The following is a 15,941-nucleotide window of genomic DNA, read 5'->3' as shown; positions in this document are numbered from 1 at the left end:
TAATCCTTCTGGAATCAGCCATCTATAATTCACCTCTTTTTTCAATAGTATTTTAGTCAAAAATCGATATTCTCTTCTGATCTCTCTCACTTTTCTAGGTACTTGTTTTAAGACCACAATCTCTTTGTCTTTGTATTTCAACACCTTCTCTCTTGCCACTTGTAATATTTGGGTTTTAATAGTTTTTTTGGTGAATCTGACATGAACCTCTCTTGGTAATTGGTTCCTCATCGCATATCTTGTGAAGACTCGATATATCTCATCTACTCCATCCATCATCTTTTCCTCTGTTATTTCCAAGGCTCCAGCCAAGATTTCAATCATTACTGCAGCCAAATTTTGTCCTTTTTCTTCCTCAATATTTTGGAATCTAAGGTAAAATTCTGACCTGTCCATCTCCCACTTCAACATCCCACTTTTTTCTTGTTCAACCATTGTTAATCTGCTATCAATATTTCCAATTGTGTCATCTCTTTGCTTATCTTTCTCTTCTATTTTTTGGATTCTCTCATCATGTTTCACCATCATTTGTTGAACATTTTCAAATTTTTCATCAATCTTCCCAATTCTTTGGTCAATACTCTCCATTCTTTGTTCCATACTCATTTTTAGTTCTTGTATTCCTTGCATAACCGTCATTAAATCCACTTGTGCTTTATCTTGCTTCGCTATTATTGAAAGTCGTCCTCCAGTTGATGGGGAGACAGGAGCAGAACTTGAAATGCCCAAAGGTAAAATTTTCTTACTCATTCCGTGGCTCAGAGTCTTCCAGCTCTTTTAATCCAATTAATAAGGTAGCCAATTGTAATCCAATTAGGAAAAAAGAAAACACCAAAAAGAAAAAAAAAACCAGTAAAAAGTAAAAAGCCCAAAATTAGAAAAGAGAAATTCTTCAGGTTCTTCAAGACCTTAATCCAGTTGTGAAATACTCAGTTATAATTCAAAAGTAAAAATTAAAAATAAAGAGAAAAAAAGACAAAATAAAACCCAACAATATTAAACAATAATAAGCAAAGAAAAAAAAAAAGGAGTTCTTCAGGTTCTTCCCACCTTAATCCTATTAAAAGACCTCAAAAAATGCAAAATAGCCATAAAAATAAGTCAAAAGTAGAAATAAACAGGCAAATATCCCAATAAAAAAAAATAAAAATGAAAAACAAATATTCTGAGGCTTCTCCTTTAAAAAAAAAAGGTAAAATAAAAAATAAGTATACCAATATTACAAAATATTGTGGGGTTAGAGGGGAGGGATAAACCAGTTAATAAAAAAAAAATGAAAGCACACACTGCCTTTTATTTATCCAAGGCTCTTATTTGGCTTCTCCACAAATTTCAAGGCCAAGCTTCAAATATTCAATTGATAATAGAAGTCCCAAAGAGCACCTGTATAAACATCCTCCAGTGCTCTTCCCTCTATCTTATCACTTCCAGTAGCCTTGAAAAGAATTTTTTTCCCAGCTCTCAACTTCAAATAAAATATTTTCAAGCCTCTAGTTGGCAGTGTTGCAAAATTTCTTAGAACCTCTCCCCCTTCTTTCCCCCTAAAAAAGCCTTAAAAAAAAGAAAAAGTGTATATATATATTTATGTATATTCTTAAAAAAAGATACTAAAGGGAGCCTCTATTTTATATAATATAAACAGTCAAAAAGGGGGAAAGAAAGCAAGTAAATATAAAAGAAAAAACCAGTCTGATTAACTAGATCGCAATAGAAATTCAATGAAGAGGAAAAAAAAAAGTAAAAATAAAAAGCCAAGCCTCCCTTTGACATTCTTAAAGAAAAAATCGCCGCAAAGTCAAATTTTGTCAAGAATTTTACAGATTTCTTCTCATTTTAGGGTGTCCTTAAGTCCCAAGTAAAAAAAAAGAATCCTCACCAGCCGATACACTTTCTCTTTCTGTCTCTTCCTTCCGGAGCTGTCCCAACTTCAGCAGCTTAATGGCTGCCTCTCCGCCGATGGTAAAAGGGCTTCTTCTGGATCAACCAGGAACTTGCGATGTCCCTGGGATCTACAGAATGCGCCCCTTACTGTCACCGTCTCTACGGAATGGTTTAGGTCCGTTAGGACCGACCAGGAGCAGAGATATCAGCTGCGATCTTGGAGCCCCGAGATTGCAGCTGTATCGCAGCGACGAAGCTCCGCCTTCTTCTGCCACGCAAAATTCTAACTGTAGAGTGTCAGGGCTCCAACAACTTCTTCCTTATTCAAATCAAAAGTCTCTAACCACATCTCAGAAAAAGTAAATTGGTTTATTAGAAATTGCCATGTTGGCGTGTGGCTGGGTGCAGCTGATACTAAAACACATCATACATTTCCCTCATGACCCTGGTCTTTCCCTCATCCCATGGATGTGACTTCTCCAATGGGATACATCCATCTCCAAGAGTCATCCATCATGCTCTCCAATAACTTTTTTATGCTTCAACAACTTTGGGCTGCCGAGGTGATTATCTAGGCATTTCAAGAATGCCTTGTTGTCCCACACTCCCTTTTTCTGGCAGCTAAAAAGACCAAAGGAGTATTTTTTTAGTTGACATTCAGCTCCCCTCACTTCCTGAAGGTGACCTGTATAACCCAAAAAGAAAACAAATTTATTACAGGTATAGAACTTACAGTTGCAAACCTCCCCCAGGTTTGGTTGGGTTTTCTGGATGGAACCTCGTCACAAGGCAATTAGCTTGGACGTTCCTACTCTACCCAGGATGTCTCTGATAAAGGGTAGCCCTTCCACTTGATTAGATATTGGAGTTGTCTCCTGTGCTAACTCAGATCGAGGATTCGCTGCACCTCATAATGAGTTTGGCCTCCTATGACACGGGGTCTGGGGGTCCACGAGGTGGTGGCCTCAGGGTTGATCCCACCACAGGTTTTAAGAGGCTACTATGGAATACCGGGTGTATTTTCCCTAACAGTCATGGCAACTTCAGTTGCACCAATGAAGCGGGGACAGAATAGGGATGAAAGCTAATACTTCATATAATTAAAATATTATCAGAATACCATATAGAACATCATTCTATTACTGGTAGCGAGTCATATTAAGACATATCTGTAACTTCCTGTATTCAGATTGTATTAAGGAACTAAAGCTAAGCACAGTGGCATAAACAAGGGTGGAACATGGAAATAACCGAATGGTGTAAGATAACTGGAAAATATGAAATGTGCTTGTTTTTTCCTTTTCCCTAATCCATATATAGAAATATATGATAGAAATATGTATAGTTGTCCTTATTTGGCAAATAAGTGTTAAGAATAACGCCTAAGGCTTTGCTGATGTCATATCGGGTATAAAAGTACTGTATCAGGAAGAACTGGGGGTTCAGAATTTGTCATGTTAATGGTCTGAACACTTTGCTCAAATAAAAACCTGTATTCTCCCACCTTTCGTGGTCTTGTGTCCTAATTGGAATCAAGATTAGCTGCAACATTTCTGGCATCCCAGATGGGATGCAAGGGGCCCTGAGGCCCTCTGGGGGGTCCATCCCAACTGCCAGGGTATCGGTGAGTTGAAGGGAACATCCCAGGCGCCATCGGTCCTTTGAATCCGAGGGACTTCCTCAGATTGCTGTTCTCTGGCGGCGGCAATCAACGCTCCCAAGAACCCCTGGTGATAGGTGAGATGACCAGGACATTGTCTGGCCAGCTGTGGAGGAGGAAGACGCCTGCAGGCAAGTATGAAACCTGGGGAATAATCCCTCCCTGTAAGCAGGGACGGAGGAGAGGACTGATCACCCTCTCTTAAGGTAAGGTGGGTAGAATTGTCAGGTTTGGTTGAAGTGCGAGACTACTGTGGTTCCCATTGGTGACTATGAGTGTCCAGTGCCAGTAGAAAGCAAGGGGCATCCGCAGTTCCCATCGGAGACCGTGTGCATCCAGCTCTCTGGGTCGGGCGTGGACGTGTGCAACTCCCTGGTGTGTCCGGAAAAGGAGGGACCCCATACTCTCCTCTTCAATCCCTTTCCTCATTTGTCTTGTCTGGTTACTTGGGTGGTTCATGGGTGGTGGAGAAAGCAAGCCTGTGACCCCGCTAGAGGTTATGCTGAAACATTTCAAGGAGGCATATCGGTCTCAGGAATACGGTTATAAGCGGAGTAGGTTGAAACTACGGAAATTTTTTGAGACAGAGTGGCCCACATGATATTCCCATAGCAGTACAAGTACACCGCTTAGTATTCCATTCAACTTTAGGGCATCCAGACCAGGCCCCATACATAGACGTCTGGCTTGATTTGTTGAATCACCCTCCTCCATGGCTTAGAAAGCTCAAGATGTGACACTGTAAGGCCCTATTATCATGAAATATGTCTCTTAAAAAGTTACAGAAAGCAGTACCAATCTTGCCCAGTTGCCTGGAGGAAGCGCCACACCCTCCACCATATGTGCCCCCGGGTGGGTTCGATAGTGGTTCTGAGGGTGAGGGATCATCAGGGGTATCCGGCTTTATGGTCCAATTGGATCAGTTATCCCCCTATGTGAGAAGCCCCACCAAACCACCGAAGGCTGACCGGTCGGTCCAAGCTGAACAGCCCCCACCGAAGGCTTCCACTCCGGTAGAGCCATGGCCTGACTCCCTCCCCTCTACTTCCAGGGATTCAGGGATAACACCCCCTGAGGAGCTGGCAATCCCAGGCCCCTCATGTGGGACCGAGCCGGTAGCTGCTAGGACCAGGGCAAAGACAGAACAGGCTTCTCTCATGGCTCCTCTTAGGCGGGTGAATCAACTAGCAATAAACCCCAAGAATCCTGCTGAATCAGTCACACTCTCACTATTTCAACATGTGCCCTTTACCACCTCAGACCTATTCAACTGGAAGCTACATTACGGCCCATTTAGTGAAAAGCCCACAGAGATAGCTGATTTAGTGAAAACAATAGTGGATGCCCACAACCCCAACTGGCTAGACCTCCAACAGCTTATGGGGACCCTGTTTAATCCAGAGGAAAGGGAAAAGATTAGGAATGCGGTAACCAAAATACTGAAGCCTGACGTTAGATTAAATCACTCCATTACAGAATTTATGGAGGAAAAGTACCCATCTAGTGATCCAGACTGGGATCTCTACAAGGACGAGGGAAAGGAAAAGCTCCGAGACTATCGGTTGTTGATAGTGCGAGCCATCCGACTCGCAGGGCAACCTGTAGTCAACATGTCCAAACCCTCTCTGGTGTTACAGGAACCTGCTGAGAGTCCGGAAGCATTTTATACCTGTTTGATTGATGCATACCGCATGTATACCCCTACCGACCCATTAGACCCGGAGAATGCTCGAATGCTGACTATGGCATTCATCTCCCAGAGCGCACTGGACATAAGGCGTAAATTGCAGAGACTTGAGGGAGCTCTAGGGAAACCCATGAGTGAACTCATGGAGGTGGCCAGAAAGGTCTTTGCTAATAGGGATAAGGAGGAGGAAAGGATCAAAAAATGCAATGAAAAGCCGAGCTAACGGCAGCAGCCATGATAAGGACACCAAGAGGCAGGGGACTCAACCCACCAAGGGGCAGAGGAAATAGTCTGCCGAGGGGTGGCAGGACAGAGTTAGGACGCAACCAGTGTGCCTACTGTAAGAAACAAGGACACTGGAAAGGGGAGTGTCCTGAAAGGAACAAGGTTGAAAGGCCAGAAGGCAGAGGTGGCCCTCCTCCAAGGAACCTCAGCTTTGTAGTGGAAAATGGCCTAAGAAGACCCCTGGAAAGGGGCCGGGGAAGGCAAGATAATAGGAGAGGTTTAGGGAGAGCTCCCTTAATAGGTTTGGCAGAGGTAGAAGAATGGGATTGAGGCCGACCAGGTTCAGAAAGCCTCCCAGAACCTATGGTCAGGCTAAATATTGGAGGCAAACCTGTAACTTTCCTGGTTGATACTGGAGCAACCCGGTTGGTTCTGACTCAGCCCTTGGCCCAGGCATCCCAGCAGACTATCAGCATCCAGGGTGCAACCGGAAGCATACTGCAGCGTCCCTTTCTAGAACCCCTTGTATGCACACTGAAGGGACAGGCCATAACACATCAGTTTGTATATATGCCCGACTGCCCTATTCCATTATTAGGAAGGGATCTACTGTGCAAACTTCGGGCACAGATCTCTTTAGAGGAGGATGGGACCATGAAAATGGAGTATGGGAAAGTAAACTTGTCCGTATCCCTAGAAGAGGGATGGCAGCTCATGGTCGCCAGGGACATCGGAAAGAGGGGTGAGGATAAATGGAAGCAGTTTAATATTCCTCGGTTGTGGGCAGAGGACAACCCCCCTGGCTTTGCTGACCACCACCCTCCCATGTTAGTGGAAGAAGCACCAATGAAGGTGCCTGTGAGAATCAGACAACGGGCATACCCTTTATTTTTTATTTATTTTATTTATTTGATTTGCCAATTGTTTACAAGATAATAAGTATAAATGTATACATAGTTGTGAATACATGAAATGGGTACATATAAGAAAAATAAAAGAATAAGAGAAACAATAGGACAGGGATGGTAGGCACGTTGGTGCGCTTATGCACGCCCCCTACATATACCCTAGGCATATCATGCAAGCCATCCAGGACATTATTGATCTATATTTGGAACTTCATATTCTAGTGCCTACTGAGTCACCATGGAATACCCCAATACTGCCCATCCCAAAGGGGGAAGGCCGGTTTAGGCCAGTTCAGGATTTAAGGGCCGTGAATTTTGCCACAGTGACCATCCACCCGGTGGTTCCAAATCCATATGTTATACTGGGCCTTATCCCTCAAGCTGCCACATGGTTCTCCGTTATAGATCTGAAAGACGCCTTTTTCACAATACCAATACATGAGAATAGTCAACAGCTATTTGCTTTTGAATGGGAAAACCCCACCACTGGTCGAAAGCAACAGTACACCTGGACCAGGTTGCCCCAAGGCTTTAGAAACTTGCCAACTCTTTTTGGGGCTGCCTTAGCTAAAGATTTAGAGGCATTAAGCACACCACCCCCTGATGTGGCGTTGCAATATGTAGATGACTTATTAGTTACTGGACACACTGAGGACGCTTGCTGGAGCAACACGCATGAGTTGCTGTCCCTTTTACAGGACTTGGGATATAAAGCCTCTCGGAAGAAGGCTCAGCTAGTATCACAGAAAGTTCGATACTTGGGTTATGACATAGAACAAGGAAAACGTACCCTAGGCCATGAGCGCAAGGAAGCCATATGCCAACTCCCCACACCTACAAATCGGAGGGATCTGAGAGGATTCTTGGGGGCTGCTGGGTTTTGTCGTATATGGATTCCCAACTTTAGTCTTATAGCGAAACCCTTATATAAAGCTACAAAAGGAGCTGATAGAGAGCCGTTACAATGGGGAAAGCAGGAAGAAGCTAGCTTCCAATCACTTAAGCAGGCTTCATTACAAGCCCCTAGTCTAGGCCTCCCGGACTTGGAAAAACCATTTCAGTTGTTCGTGGATACTACACAAAATGTAGTGGTGGGTGTCCTCACCCAAACTATAGGAACATGGCACCGCCCTGTAGCATAGCTTTCCAAGCAACTTGATAATGTTGCAAAGGGGTGGCCTGCCTGCCTCAAGGCGGTGGCTGGGACGGCCATTTTAACTCAAGAAGCCAGTAAATTAACATTTGGACAACACCTAGATATCTACACCCCCCATGCCCTAAAATCTGTACTGGAAACAAAGGGCCACTTGTGGTTAACTAACCCTCCAATGTTGAAATACCAAGGACTTGTTAGGGATAACATTGTTTACCCTAACTGGTTTGGGTAAAAATAATAAATATGGTATCATGGTTTGTTAGTTAAAGTGTGTGTAACTTTAACAGCAAGAATGTAATTAAGGGTGTGGTTGTAAAAGCACTATATATGAAGCGAGGCAAATGCAGCTCTCTCTCTCTCTGGATTACTGATCACTAATTACTGGATGGATTGATGACTACGTTCTTGTAGGAGTGTTGATTTTTCTCAACGGAGAGAAGATAAGATTGGACTGATTTATTGTAAGTGTACCAGTACATTGGCTATTCAACACGGACTTTGCAAATAGAGTATCCCCAACAAGACTTGACTGAATTGATATATGACTAATGGACCGTTTATTTTGACTATGCTATAATTCTTAAATGGAATAAACTATATTTTTGATAGCACAAAGCGTATCTGTATTTTTACTGCGTGTTAACTAGAAAACTTATCTCACACATTTACCTGTCTTCCTATCTGACTTCGCTGCACGTTCTGTTTAGTTTGTTTTCCTAAACACCCGTTGGGGAATCCAGGCATAACAGGGCTCATCACTCATAACCCTCTGATTAACATCATCCAATCCCCCTCATTGAATCCTGCCACGCTACTGCCTGAACCCAATACTGAACTTATTCACGATTGTATCCATACAATAGAGGAAACATATGCTAGCCACCCAGACATGACAGATATACCTCTCCCTACTCCAGATTACACCTTATTCACAGATGGCACTAGCTACCTACAGGAGGGAATAAGAAAGGCAGTAGTTACTCTAGATGATGTATGGGAAGCAGAGCCCCTTCCACCTGGGACAAGTGCACAGCTGGCAGAATTACATGCACTAACCAGAGCCCTAGAGATGGCCAAAGGGCTAAGAGTGAACATTTATACAGACTCAAAGTATGCTTTCTTCACGGTTCAAGTCCATGGGGCCTTATATAAGGAAAGATGACTTATCATCGCAGGAGGCAGGGATATTAAATATGGTTCCCAAATAATACGTCACCTAGAAAGCGTATGGGCCCCACAGGAGGTAGCAGTCATGCACTGCCGGGGACACCAAAAGGTAGTCACAGACATACAAAAGGGAAATGAGAAGGCAGATAGACTAGCAAAATGAAGCTGCCCAAAAGGTACCCACCTCCACAGAAAAGTACCTCGCTATTTGGGAGCCAACCTATCACCACCGACCCCACTACTCTAAGGATGACATGGCCCAGATTGAGGCACTTGTGGCACACCTATAGGGGGATTGGTGGATCCTACCTGATAATAGGGTTTTTATACCCGCACATATGGACTGGGATATCATGCACCAAATACACCGACAGCTGCACTTAGGGAAGACGGCTCTGACAAAGGTGCTGAAAAGGGAATTATACATAAACAAAATAAGTAGTATAGCAGCCAATGTATGTGCCCGGTGTGAGGTTTGTGCAGCTAATAACCCCCGACAAGGTCCGCAACCACCCCCAGGCCACCAACCGAGAGGCTGCTACCCATTCGATTCCTTAATGGTTGATTTCACTGATATGCCTTGCTGTGGCCCTTACAATGCGCTATTAGTTATTGTGTGCACATATACAGGGTGGCCTGAGTGCATACCAACATGCACCAAAAAGGCCAGTGAAGTCGCAAGGGCATTACTCCACATTGTAATCCCTAGGTATGGGCTACCCTCTAGAATCTCATCTGATAATGGCCCTGAGTTTATTCACAAAGTGACTCAGCAATTAGCTAGGGTATTGGGTATCAACTGGAAACTTCATTGCAGCTTTCACGCTCCCTTTGGTGGCAGGGTAGAGCAGACTAATAGAACTATTAAGGAAAAACTTGCTAAAATATGTCAGGAAACTCATCTCAAGTGGACAGATGCTCTGAGTATAGCTTTAGTTGCCGTAAGGTGTGCACCTCGGAAGGATGTCTAGATCTCCCCATTCAAATTGCTATATGGGCGAGTCCCTAATCTGGTCCGCTTAAATATTCAAAAGGATGTGCTGATATCCGACACTGTTAGGTTTAAACAATTAAAGGCCCTTAATGATGTAGTCCACAAGTTGCAACAATATGTGTTAACTTGTAAACCCCATATATTGGTAACCACATAACATCTGCCCGGGACAAGAGGTCTGGGTAAAAGATTGGAAACGGGAAACTTTAAGTCCAAAATGGAAAGGGCCCTATACTGTAGTTATGTGCTCTCCCCTTGCTGTTAAGGTAGCTGAAATAAAATCGTGGATTCACTGGTCCCGAGTTAAATTAGCAGCACCTACCCATTGGGAAGTTGAATCCCGCTCGGATTCTCCATTTAGAATAATTCTGCGAAAAGTGAAGAGGAATATCTCCCCTAGTGGTGACACACCAGAAGCTGTCCCTCTACCTACGGGAGACGAAGAGGAAACGGTCTCCCCTTGTGGTGATGCCCCGGAAGCCGACCCTCTACCAACGGGAGACAAAGACCAAGAGACCCCTGTAGACGTTACCCTGGAAGCTAACACCCGACACACGGGTCTCCCTTGGAAGCTTAGGTCTCGAGTCAAAAGCAGGGACTAGTCATCTACGGGAAGGGGGGATTGGTGAGAACAGGCTGACACCTCAAAATGGAAACAAATCAAAGACTGAGAGAAACGGCATGTATCCGCAGGGGACTTATGCCCTCTGTCTGGATCGTGACCATCTTATTGGTAATCAGTGTTGTCCTCAACTCCCTATACCTGTATGGTGTATTGGTAAGGAAGGACAGTAAGGAAACTCCCCTAGATGTAAAAGAGGTGGAGGAATGGTGCTCACCCGACCCTTCTGAAGATACAGAGCCCCCCTACATAGATGATGGAAAAGAGATTAGACCATGTAATATGTGTTTTATGGTACTATCTACTGGGAAACATTTCATTTACAGTGTAACTAGGGATCCGAATTGTTCCACTACCAACCTTCCCCAATGTGAGTATGAGGGGACAAGATACTGGCAATGTGTGTACAACAATACCATATTGTGCCACATTCTCCGCACCCCCTGGGTACCCATAAGACACGTTCGGTTCCCTCGTGCTTCTGGCCACATTTTGCAAAATGAGAAAAATCCCGCTTGTGAAAAGTGCTTGGATGACAAGGGGACATTGTCTGCATACATCGGAAAGCCGCCCTCATGCGGTAATTTTAACATAACATCTAACTGTTATTACCTCTTACATACAAAACAGGGAGGTACACAGAACACACTAGTCCATCAATGCTCGGGGGTTCATGGTATACAACGTTATACAGAGGCTCCACAGGATGACCCAGCTCTTAATTCCGGTTCATGCTCCCAGTGTAAAGATGGCAAAGGAGGCCTTACATATGTAATAGGTAAACCAGCCTCCTGTACGGATTTCACTCTGCCCCAGTGTAAACACTCAACCTGGGGCCCTCCTACTTCCTGCAATGGCACTAAGTGTACGGGTATAATTAAGGTTACCACCTTTGTTAAACAGTGCCGAGGCAGGGAGGGTCTCCTCTGCTATACCGACGTCGAGGCCGTACCCACTAATGTCTGGAGGAACCCTAGATGGCACCCCACTGTTCTGCCACCTAGGGCACCACAGCCGGCTAAACCACAGGGCCCTTGTTAGGGATAACATTGTTTACCCTAACTAGTTTGGGTAAAAATAATAAATATGGTATCATGGTTTGTTAGTTAAAGCGTGTGTAACTTTAACTGCAAGAATATAATTATGGGTGTGGTTGTAAAAGCACTATATAAGAAGTGAGGCAATTGCAGCTCGCTCTCTCTGGCTTACTGATCCCTAATTACTGAATGGATTGATGACTGCGTTCTTGCTGGAACGGGGAGAGAAAAAGGAGTGTTGATTTTTCTCAACGGAGAGAAAATAAAGATTGGACTGATTTATTGTAAGTGAACTGACATTGGCTATTCAACACGGACTTTGCAAATAGAGTATCCCCGACAAGAATTGACTGAAATTGATATATGACTAATGGACCGTTATTTTGACTATGCTATAATTCTTAAATGGAATAAACTATATTTTTGATAGCACAAGCGTATCTGTATTTTTACTGCGTGTTAACTAAAAAACTTATCTCACACATTTTCCTGTCTTCCTATCTGACTTCACTGCACATTCTGTTTAGTTTGTTTTCCTTAACACCCGTTGTGGAATCCAGGCTTAACAGCCCTGGTAGGACCAACAAAGGGCTGCCCACAAGGACAGCCAGGGTCCCGTCTAACACGAATCTGTTGCGTCCCAATAATTGCACTGTGTGTGTCAAGGTTGCCTTAAAAGGTAAAGTCATCACCACTACCCTAGTGTATCATACCCACTATACTTGTACCAGAACACCCACCCCTTGCTGTTATAATGGAACCTGGTATTCAATCTGCCCGCAAAAGAATGAATGTTATGATCCTAAGGTAAAACCGGCCCAGACCTGGTTGGTGGCCAGAAGTCGGGGAGATCAAAATGGCCCAATAATTACTCAGACACGGATTCTGACACCTAGTAGCCCAGGCACCATTCTGTTTGATGTCTGTAAGGTGGCCCAATGGCCCACCTCCTGTGGGACCACCTTGTCCTGGCACAGAACATATTCCCAATCTGATGTTTATATTTGCCCATACCAATACCCTGGAGAGAGGGGAAAATGGGACTGCAGCAGCAATGTAGGTGAAAGGTTCTGCCCATATTGGAGTTGTGTCCTTTGGGCCACATATACAAACTCGGGAAGAGGAACCCATCTCCACATATCGCGGGCGCTTCAAACAAAGGACTGCACAATTTATAACTGTAATTGGGTCAATATCACTATACCTAATCCCCAAACCTGGATTTCAAAATATGGCCCGACTCTGGGTATTAGATTATATGCGAAGGGAACTGACCCTGGGGGCATCATCCACCTATCTATAGAAACTAGACTACTTGCCTCCAATGCACACTCCAAGTATTTTTCTGAGTTTTGGCAAGAGGTGGACATAGAGTTTCAGCCTTCACATGAGGCACGCAACCTCTTTCTTGAATTAGCATCCACTATAGCTCGTACCTTTAATGTTACAAACTGTTATGTATGCGGTGGAACCAAAATAGGGGATCAGTGGCCCTGGGTAGCACAAGTATGGAACTATTCCATTGCTTACAACTTATCAGCCATGCCAGTACATCAGCCACTCTCCAGGTGGGAGTTGACTAATCCCATCATTGCACAGTGGTGCTTGGCTAATACACAGGGAACAGGTCCTGTGGTAGGGGAAACTGAATGCTTGGAGGTTCATGAATGGAATCAGTCTACAAAATCCTGGAGTTATTGGCCTAATAAAACTCATCATTTCTGGGCCAATTTTACACTGCAAAGCATGACTGACGCCCCGCCTGGGGTACATTGGATATGTGGAGATGTGGCCTATAGCTCCCTCCATCCTAATTGGAGAGGAGCATGCACCTTGGGCATTATTAACCCCTCCTTCTTTATGCTACCTTTAAATATACCCCAAGTAATGAATTCTAATCAATGGCAGAGTAGGAGACTACAGGCAGACTACAAAATAGGGGACTGGGCGGATGATGATTGGCCCCCTGAACGTATTATTCATTTTTAGGGCCGGCTATGTGGGCCGCTGACAGCACTTGGGGGTACCGTACCCCAATTTACATGCTTAATCAAATCATTAGGCTCCAAGAGGTTGTTGAGCTTATTGCCAATGAAACAGCTCAATATTTGTGTACCTTAGCTGTCCAGCAACAGAAATTTAGGGATGCAATATATCAAAATGGCCTGGCTCTGGACTATCTTTTGGCCGTGGGCGGGGGGTATGTGGGAAATTCAATTTCTCTAATTGTTGCTTAGAGTTTGATGATGTAGGCGAAATTATTGAGCAATGGGCCAGACGTATAGAAAATCTTGCCCATGTTCCTGTACAAAAATGGAGTGGATTGGATCTTGGTGAAATATTTGGAACCTGGTTCCCCAAATTGCCTGGCCTTCAGGCGATTGTTGCTCTCGTGGGCCTAATTGCCGCTGGGTGTGTAATCTTACCCTGTATTCTTCCTATTTTCGTGAAGACTATTTTCAATAGTCTCTCTCTGTTGGTGGAAAAATAATCTACTGAAAAAGCTATGGCTCTTTGGGTAAATGATCAGGTAAATACCTATGAGGAGCTTATCCCTCTGTGTGAAACTGCACAGTAATCTATTGATTAATGTAAAGTTTCAAAGGGGGAATGAAGGGGGACAGAACAGGGACGAAAGCTAATACTTCATATAATTAAAATATTATCAGAATACCATATAGAACATCATTCTATTACTGGTAGCAAGTCATATTAAGACATATCTATAACTTCCTATATTCAGTCTGTATTTTTTTTTTGAAACAAATTTTATTGATTTTAAAGACAAACAAACCATCATTAACCATTAAATACATAAAACCTCTTTCCATTATTAATTTTACAAGTCAAGTAAAATATTATTTTATACAACATAATTCTGTTTTACACCATTTCAATATGGACATATAGATATCTCTTAACAAATTTCTCATTATTTCTCTTTTCGTATTCAATTTCATTATTATTATTATTATTTTTCTATATTTATCCAGTTTATAATCATCATCTACATTTCTCTCTGACTTGATTACCATTATTCTCATCCAACATTCCTCCGAGGTTTTATTAATTCTCAAACAAAACACACAAAACACAAAAATATAAAACTTCTTTTAAGAAAGTAGTTTGGCCCCAGATTACCTCTCTTTGTATGGACTTCAATTAAATTCGTGCTCATCTTATATACCATTACCTATCTTATTTACCATTCTATATCTTCTATATAACTTCTCCCGCTTTTCACGCTTCTTATTTCTATTTTATTTAATTCATTTTAATTTAAATCATTGTATTTATATTTATTGTCCATTCTTTCCAAATTATCCATTTATCTCATTCCCTACAGTAAGAAAAAAAAGGATTTATCCTGAAATCACTGATCAGAGTGTGATGCCTTTCTATCCTCCCCCTAAATTAATATTTAAAATAACGCCTAGTACCCAATCTGATTCTGCTTAGTACATTCTACCTGCTAACCTTTAAAAAGAGAAAAAAAATAAGTCCATAATAATTAATATAATTAAATAATAAATCTAAATGTTAAATCTTATAACATTCCAATTGTCTATTTCAAAGGACAAGTGCTACAATAATGAGTTTATAATAAAATCAAAACAATAGTCAATTAAACTTTTTAATTAAACTCAGTATTTTAAACATTCCTTTTAATATTTTGTTAAATTTTAAAATCTGTCATTACTAAACATTTCAATATTTTGGTCTTTTATTAATTCTTATAACATTCTAGTTTTCTATTTCTAATACAAGTACTACAATACTGTCGCGTCGAGCGACCGGTCTGTTGTTTCGATCTTCTGGCTTGCTGCTGAATCCCTTTCAGAAAGCAATTTAATGAGACCCGCAAAGGGTGAAGTTTAGCGGAGCCCTCGCCAAGGTGAGTGCTGGCTAACAAAGAAAAAAGACACGAAACAAAAGATTTCTTCAGGTGAGGCAGCACATTGCCTGGGGCAGATGGAATTGTCCCGGCTGCGCCTGGAGACAGATGGGATTGTTCAGGCAGCCCCGATTGCTTTGCGCTGTCCCCTTTTATTGTACTGAATCAAAAGAGGGGGTGTGAGAGGGATTGCAGGAAGACAAAGAAGTTACAAAGTTAATCTTTGAGACCAGGCTACGTGATACAAGTAACGAACTTTGTGACTGATAAACATGTTTTTACTGAATACACATCTTTTATCTGACACAGACCTCTGTGAAGTTCTTTTATCAGCTCCTTTCCTGTCAGCTTAGTGAACTTTGCTCTGAGAGGTATCGTGTTAAGCAAGATTTGTTATATGGAAAATACCAAGACAGAATAGCTAAGGCAGAATAGCCACAATTCCTCCTTTCTTTATTTTTTGTGCTCAAGATTCTAGGTAGAGTCCTTTCTCCTCTTGAGTAGTCCCACAAGGTGGCAACAAACCCTTCGGGTTTGCTGGTGCCTTGCAGAACCAACTCATACGAGGAAAAGTCCTCATCCCCCAAATCATGGCTTGGCAGAGTTAATAAAACTTCTTTAGAGAAAAGAGGTTATTAGTGTCTATTTCTTCCTCTGACTCTTGGTCAGAGTACCATTCCAGCAAAGGTTTTTTTGACAAGGTCTTGAT

General features: G+C 42.7%; 2 long non-coding RNA genes across 2 annotated transcripts in view; both read right to left on the bottom strand.

The window, feature by feature from the left end:
- The window catches only part of LOC148131833 (uncharacterized), a 501,829-nt gene that overhangs the window by 399,985 nt on the left and 85,903 nt on the right, over positions 1-15,941 (bottom strand). The gene's annotated exons all lie outside the window — the stretch shown is intronic.
- Positions 14,087-15,941, bottom strand: part of LOC148131835 (uncharacterized) — a 15,736-nt gene continuing 13,881 nt past the window's right edge. The window contains exon 2 of the long non-coding RNA XR_015747170.1: positions 14,087-14,592. This is a non-coding gene — a long non-coding RNA (uncharacterized LOC148131835). The remainder of the gene's footprint in view (positions 14,593-15,941) is intronic.

The sequence above is a fragment of the Notechis scutatus genome, chromosome 2 (genome assembly GCF_049901735.1).
Source record: "Notechis scutatus isolate UNSWTSFEM ecotype Mainland chromosome 2, rNotScu1.2, whole genome shotgun sequence".
Classification (NCBI taxonomy): domain Eukaryota; kingdom Metazoa; phylum Chordata; class Lepidosauria; order Squamata; family Elapidae; genus Notechis; species Notechis scutatus.
Note: the sequence above shows the minus strand (reverse complement) of the source record. Positions and strands in the feature narration are given on the sequence as shown.